This window comes from Trichechus manatus, unplaced genomic scaffold (genome assembly GCF_000243295.1).
Source record: "Trichechus manatus latirostris isolate Lorelei unplaced genomic scaffold, TriManLat1.0 scaffold00128, whole genome shotgun sequence".
Taxonomy (NCBI): Eukaryota; Metazoa; Chordata; class Mammalia; order Sirenia; family Trichechidae; genus Trichechus; species Trichechus manatus.
In genome coordinates, this window is record NW_004444064.1 from 363 (window position 1) to 8,261 (window position 7,899).

The following is a 7,899-nucleotide window of genomic DNA, read 5'->3' on the forward strand; positions in this document are numbered from 1 at the left end:
CAGCCTTGGAAATCCTATGGGGCAGTTCTACTCTGTCCTATAAGGTCACTATGAGTCTGAATCAACTCGACAGCAACAAGTTTGGTTTTTTGATAGTCTTTCCTTCTGTTCCTGTAAGGCAGAAAGGCATCACCTGACTATTGTTAAATTCCACCTTTGCTTAATTTTAATTAAAGAGACTAAAGGGAAGAAGTTGATATGATCATCATATCATGTGGAAAGTTCATCTATCTCAGCCCCTGGAATTTCATTTTAAGTGTATTCAGTCTTTAACGCCTGGAACAGAGTTTGTCCCAAACACACTCTTAAAGGTAATGCAGAATGATGGGTTGCTGAATACATTCCTGCGTGGGACCCATTTTGCTTTTCTTTATTCGGATTAATACGGCTTTCTTTCTGAACATAGGAGCAGACTAGAACCCTATTCTCTGCGGAATGCTCAAGATTTTAATTGTATTACTTTAGCCCTGAGAGGCAATGGATGATGACTTCTCTATAAACAATTATGGAGATGTAATTTCTCCAAAAGAGAAGTTCTAAGCCCACGCTGCTTGATAAAATTTGAGCCGGGTTTAATTCCACCAAGTGCAATACACCTACTCCTCACTTATCAACTATGTTATCCTATGTTTCACATTTACTACAATAGTAAAGAATCTACTATCTGACTATTTTATGCATTAACGACATATGTCTGGCAGTAACGAATGTCAAGTGCGAGACGAGAGTAACGCTGGCCGTGATGGTTAAGGCTGTGTGTCACCTTGGCTGGGCCATGATGGCAGTTATGTAATGATGTAATGATGTAATTTGGCAGTTATGTAATGATGTAGTCATCTGATGTGGTCATCCTCCATTTTTGCATAATGCTGATTTTTGCACAACGACCTGGTCTTTGGAACCTAACCATATAGATAAGTGAGGAGTGGGTGTATACATTTTCCATTATTGATGCTTCCTTAAAAGGATCATATTTGAAAAACTACATTATCTAGAGATCATAAGATATATAAGATGGTTAAGAACTATAAACCCATAAATGTATAATTAATAGGTTTATTTTGTGTCACTATTAATTGCCCCATTATTGTTAGTTGTCTTGTGTTTGTGATGTGAACGTACACACACAGTGCAGATAGATAGATAGACAGACCCATTTGTTTAACAAAGTTTTATTGAGTACCATTATTATTTACTTTTAGTTACTAGGGCTCAAAGATTAACAAGACGGACAGGGTACAGATCTTCATGAAACTATAAATCTCCAAGGAAAAACAGACAGCATAAATAAAATAAAAAAAAGAAATACACAATATGATTTTAGACGGTTATATTAGCTATGAATATAATAAAATAGCAATGAGTGGCTTTGAGAGGGGACAGGCCACCTTCAATAAGGTGGGACAGAGTAGATACAGCCTCTCTGAAGAGGTGGCATTGGATCTGGAGCCTAATTGTGGGAAGGAGGCAGCCCTTCAGAGCTCTGGCAGAAGACTTCTATATCATAGGGAAGAGCATAGACAAAGTCCCTGAGGCAGGGAAGGGTATGGTGCTTTTAAAAAACAGAAGGAAAGACAGTGTAGCTGTGCATATGAAATACGAGGGAAGTGATAGAAGCTGGTGTTCATGGAAAGAGTTTGGATTTTATGACATTGTCGTGAAAATTCTTCAGATATTTTGAAGCAGAAGAGTGGTAATGCCCTTATTAAGGGTCTGAAATATGACTGCAACAGTAGCATTGCAGGTAGACTGTAGGGAAGAAAGAGTCAAAGACCCATGAGGAAACGAGATTAGCCCAGCTTGGTTCATGACTAGTCAGATCAAACTACCTCTTTTCACCTTGAGACTGAACCCCTCTTACCCTAGCTTCCATAACTCGCGAAATGGGGATAACGACGCTTCCTCCGTTAGTGCTGTTATCCCCAGTTTACATGAAATTCAGCTGCATGACGTGCTTGTCATACTTTAAACAGGCGGCCACCGAGTCAATTCCAACTCATGGCCACCCCATGTGTGTCAGAGTAGAACCGTGCTCTCTAGGGTTTTCAGTGACTGATTTTTCAGAAGTAGATCACCCAGCCTTTCCTCCAAGATGCTTCTGACTGGACTCAAACCTCCAACTTTGGCAACTGACAGCATTAACGATTTGCACCACCCAAGGACTGCATACTTTAGATAAATGCCGTTTCCCTTTTCCCTTCAACATCATTGGGCTAGAGTGACGGAGAGTAAAATCAGGAAAACCTGGCATAAGTCTTATAGATGTTGCTTTTGGGTAACTACTGGATCTGGAGAGAGTTAAACATGCTATCACAGAGAAAGGGAAGTGATTCACCGGCTGGGTGGATGCTGTTTCTTATCATTTCAGTTTCCTCCATCTGGTAGATTTGATGTGGACGTATTTGACAGTTGCAGGAGGAAGTTGGAAATGTTGAGTGACCACTAAGACTGATTGCTTCTCTCGCTGCCTCCATACCACACACTCCTCAGGGGGTATACAGTATACTCCAAGATTCTCTAATGATGGAAAGGTACCAGAGAGCAGTGGGGTATAAACTTAACTAAGGGGAATAATTTTAACCTTCTCTAACAACCCATCTGTGATCTATATGACTGAAAAACTTCAAGATGAAACATTTGAAATACAGTTACTTTCACTGAACCTCCTTTTTATTTTTGTGGCCCCTGCTGAATTTCAGCTAGTCATCAACCCTTGCTTGAAATACTTAAAGAGCTCCTTAACTTTGTCTGTCTCTGCCATTCAACCTTACACATGAAGACAAATATAGAATTTATCAATCATTCTTGAACCCATACAAGGATACTGCTTCATCACTTCTTATGTGCTTTTGAAAATCCTTCATCATCAAATCCCAAACTTCATTTTCAACTTCATCTTCTACTTGGAGATCATACAATCAGAAATAAAGGGAATTGGATAGTTTCTGATAATTGGTTCAGACAGGAAATTATTAAGTCAGGTTAATTATCTCTATTTTATCACAAATATAACTCTCTTATTACCTTTCTTGCATCAGTTTATCATTGCTATCATTTATTTATTAACTTGTATGTGCTTTGATGTTTGCCTCCCTGTGTTATAATACAAACTCCTTGAGGACACTGGCTGTAAAATGTGTTAGCCACAGTGTCGGCAGTACACAGAAGAGTTAGGTCTGGTATAATCCATGTCCATGGGCTGGCAGGTGGAGTTGGCTTCTTTGATCTTCTTCACATGCCTTGAATTTCTGCTCCCAGGACAAGGTGAGATATACACTCTGAAGGTCCTGCTTCTTGGCTTTACCATCTCTATGCTGTAGGCTGATTCTGTCCCTTCCGTACACACAGGCTTTCCCTTGCTGGGTTGCAATATTCCTGAAGCCAAGGGTACCTAGCTTTGGAGGTGGTTTCCCACTTTGTCATCACACTTCATCTAAAGAGAAAGTCAGTGTTTAGGGTGGTAGTTAAGTCCTTGCTCTTTAGCATTGCTTGTATTAATCCTGCCCCCCTGCTCTTTGTGCGACCCTGGAAGAGTTTCCTTGTCTCTCTGTCTCAATTTCCCTATGTCCAAAATGGGGATAATAATATTACCAGATTCTAGGTTTGCTGTGACCATTAAAGGAAATAATGCATGTATTTTAGCAGAAGCATAATAGGTCTTTGATCAATGATAGCTATTATTTAAATAGTTTAGTTATTAAAGTTTGCCTTCCCAAGCTAACTGATACATGCATGCCATTCACAGAAAGCACCCACGTTTTATTTATTTGGAATAAACTATCTCCCATTGCCAATTAGTAAATTTATCCAATTATGTGACCAATTTAGTATTTTATGTTGTTTTTATCCAAGCCTCAAAGGTAATGGGGATAATAATAATAGCCACTTTGTAGAGTAGTTATGAACATTTAATGAGATAATTCCTGTGAACTTGTTACCATGTGCCTGTCAGAGAGAGAACCTACAATAAATACCAGCCATTAATATCATTGTTTCATTATAAGTTGAATGATTTTTCCTAGCCTGGAAAGTTTCTTTGAGCCCAGCAACTCTGGCTGCCCTGAAGTACGTGGACTTGAAATACCAAGAAAATGTATGGAGGCTTCGTTCATTAATGCCCATGAGACCTCCTCAAGCAACCTTTTCTTCGTTCCTCTTCTCCGCTGTCTGAATTTTACAAGAGAACTAAAACCCAGTACACATTTCTCCAGAAAGTGAGGTGTAGTAGCCTAAGCAGAGAACAATGACTGAGGGAGAATTAGAAAGTCACTTGCAACCACACAGGGCTGGAGTGTGGAGTCCCTACCTTCAGTCTTTACTCACTTATAAACCAGCTGATTGATTTTGGCAAACTGAGACATTGACATCTCTCTGAGTCTAAATGTCTGCATTTGCAACACAACTGAATGGAATCAGCATCCTTTTGCTGCTTTAACTTTGATAAAATAAGAGATCATGGCTGTTCTCCAAGAGACTGCCAACTCTACCAAAACATGGGAACCCATTAATTGGGAATATTTAAAAATAAACACCTACAGAGAGATGATCACAAAACTGAAAACTCCTTCAACTCTCAGTTTCCCAAAGCAAATCATTTGACCCTCTATTTCTACTATTTTACATGATAATTACACACGCTTACTCATGTAAGCCAGAAAACATTTATCAAGAACCTTCTTTCTGCGGAGCATAAGGCAAAGGTATCAGAGATTTCAGAGGATAAAAGAAGCTGTCCTTGTGGTAAAAGAATCAGTAATCTAAACGACATATACACTTGTCATCACGACACTGGGCAGAGTATGCTAAGGGTCATAAGTGTATCTAAACTTCCTATGAGAACTAAGAGTGTCAAAATAATAAATTTTGGCAGAGATCATAAAGAAGTGGCATTTGAACAGGACATTGCAGAACTTAACATTTTGACAAGTAAAGATAAATGAGAATGAACTGCCAGCCAAGGTACAGAGGCTGTAAAGTAAGAAGATTAGCAAGTGGTCAAGTTTGAAGAGGGTATAAAGCCCAAAAAATACACTTATGGCAGAAAGGGCAGAAAGGTGTATTTATCCAAACAAATTAAGCTCACACTCTTCAAATCACGGCTTTGTGCTAAACTCTGGGAGAGGACAGGGGCTTCAGAGATACACTCAAAGCAAAATACTTGACCTGGGAAGACGATTTCAGTAGTAGATGATTACAGGCTGGACGCTAAGCAAGATGGAGGCAATGCTCAAAATGATAAGAGAACAAGAAGAAAGGAGTGATTAAAACAGAATATGGAGGACTTTAAAATTAAACCAAGGAGCCTAAACTTTGGATTTTAGCTGATGAGGAATGGATGTGCCCACTGGAACACCGGAGTAATGCGAACAGAGTTTCTCCTTAGGTAGATTAATCTGGTAATACTATATAGAAGACTGTCTGAAGGGGGTGTGGGTGAGTACTTGGGGAGTGGAGTGCTGTAGGTCAGAGAGACAGTCATTTAAGATTTAAACAAGATTCAAAAATAATAATCCCTGTTATCTGTTCTACAACTTAGAAAGCATTTGAAGAGACTAGGGCTATAGGTCAACAAGTAAAGACACAGCCTAAATGAAAAGCCTTTGAATGCACATTTTGCATTTGCCCTCAGAGATTTCAAGTCAAATTTTTCAGAAACCTGATTGTTCATTCTCATACTGATTCCCTGAAGCTGATGAATATTCTAGAGTTGCCAGATAAAATATAGGATGTCCCATTAAATTTGAATTTTAGACAAATAACTTTTTTTTTAAGTTTAAGTATGCCCCCATGAAATACTGTGGTACGTTTATTTGCTAAATCTGACAACCCTACTATAGTCCCAAAATAAGTTAGAAGAGAGAGTGAACTGGAAATCCCTGTCTGCCCCTTAGATGATGTAGTCTTTAAGATTAGCCTTCTTAAAACATGCCCTGCTCCGACCATGATACATGCATAAAATTCAGCCTCTTCATCCCGTGCCCTTTTCCCAACAAAGGCAGTATTCAGAGTCAGGACTCACCTGAGTTCTCTCCGGAGACAATTTCCCATCCTTCCACTGTGACTCCTTCACTCAGCTCCTGGATTTCGCTTCCCTTTGGGCAGTACTTGGCCAAGGCAACAACAGAAGGGCGCAATGAGAAGCAGGAGGTTACATCTGACCACTGGCCTATGTTCCTCCCAACCACAAAATGACAGGGTATGGGGCATAGTAGAGAAGGAAGGAAACTTGCTGCAGGGGAGGGGAAAAGAAAAGTGTATGGTGTGTGTGTGTGCATGCATATGTGCATGTGCTTTTGCGTGTGTGCATGCATGTCTGCAGAGTGTGAAAAATATCAGTCTAAAACACGAAAGAGCAAATTTACTGACTCTCTGGGTTCGCTTTACTTTCAAGGCAGTTCCAGGATTGGAAGACTAGACTTCCCTATTCCTAGGAAATCTGAGATCTCAAGGTTCCCAATACTTTAACCTCCCACAAACACACCGGGAGAAAGTCTGTTCTTAAGAGAAGAACTAAGTTAGAAATAAAATTCATTTCTTTTCTCTGGCTGTGAAAATGTAATCTAAAATAAATGGCCTTTCCTCAGAGCTCTAATATGTTAATAGACAAGGGAGGGAAGAAAATATGAAATTGTAAGATAGTGGCAGTTACTTGAGGTTGCAAAGAAGCAAGTCTTCACTGGCTGTCAACTCCGAGGCCAATTTTACAATGCAGAAAGAGACAGGACCTAACAGACGCATCTTCACTGTCTTGTGACCCCACATCCTCCTTACACCACTCCCCGGAGCCACAGAGAGCAAGCTGGCCATAGTGATAATTTCACTGCTGCAGTATCTGGAGGTTAGCTAACAGCTAATTCTGAGCTTTTGATGTTGTGGGAATGAAATACCTTATTCATTACGACTCTCATCCCGTGCTGTGAACAGTTGGCTGGTTTTCCTGAGTTTCCAAGCAACATGAAATTGATTTGCTGAACTCAGGATACGCTCATCTACTCCAAGTCTTTTTTTTTTTTTCCAGATGTGGAGGATGAAGGAAGATTGAGTTACTGCTCAGCAGAAGCAAGACCAGGGGTCTGAAGTACTTTATAATAATTTGCAAGTTTTTTGTTATCATTGTATTTATCAGTCATAAACCAGTTGTGGTCATGTCGACTCCAACTCATAGCAACCCTATAGGACAGAGTACAGCGGCCCCATAGGGTTTCCAAGGAGCAGCTGGTGGACTTGAATTGTCAACCTTTTGGTTAGCAGCCAAGCTCTTAACCACTGTACCGCCAGGGCTCCTTCAATCATAAACTTGAGAAAAACATATTTGCAACAGGGAATGCCAAATTTGAGGTTTATTCTTTAATTCACATTTGAGAATTTGTGTACCAAACCACTGCTTTACAAACTTCAAAAAAGCCAAGCCAAACCCACTGCCATCAAGTCAATTCCGACTCATAGCGACCCTATAGGGTAGAACTGCCCCATAGGGTTTCCGAGGAGCAGCTAGTGGATTTGAACTGCTGAACTTTTGGTTAGCAGCCATAGCTCATAACTACTGCACCACAAGAACTTGTTGGAAATGTAAATTCTCAGGCCCCAGCTCAGAACAGCTGAATCAGAAATTCTGTAGCTGGGTCCTAAGAATCTGCCTTAGCAATCCCTCCTGAGGCTGCTAAAGTTTGAGAACCACTGCAATAAACTACTTTTTCTCTTATTCTGATTACTCACAAATAAACTCATCAATCCACAAACACTCAATTAGCTAGCATGCTTGGACCCCAGATATTAAGTGATGGATGTGTGGATAAACAAAAGAAGTTACCAGTTTACTCAGCATCTTTACCTCCCTCTGTCCCACACTACCATGAATCAACGGGAAATAGGCCAAGAGTTTAATTCCACTTGTTGTTA

At 40.1% G+C, this 7,899-nt stretch overlaps 1 long non-coding RNA gene across 1 annotated transcript; it reads right to left on the reverse strand.

The window, feature by feature from the left end:
- Positions 1–863: 863 nt before the first annotated feature.
- On the reverse strand, positions 864–6,997 carry LOC111822080 (uncharacterized). Its single transcript, XR_002825367.1, has 3 exons — positions 6,888–6,997; positions 6,020–6,104; positions 864–3,433 (listed from the first exon to the last, which is right to left on the reverse strand). It is a non-coding gene; the product is annotated as an uncharacterized LOC111822080 (long non-coding RNA).
- Between the last annotated feature and the right edge of the window lie 902 nt (positions 6,998–7,899).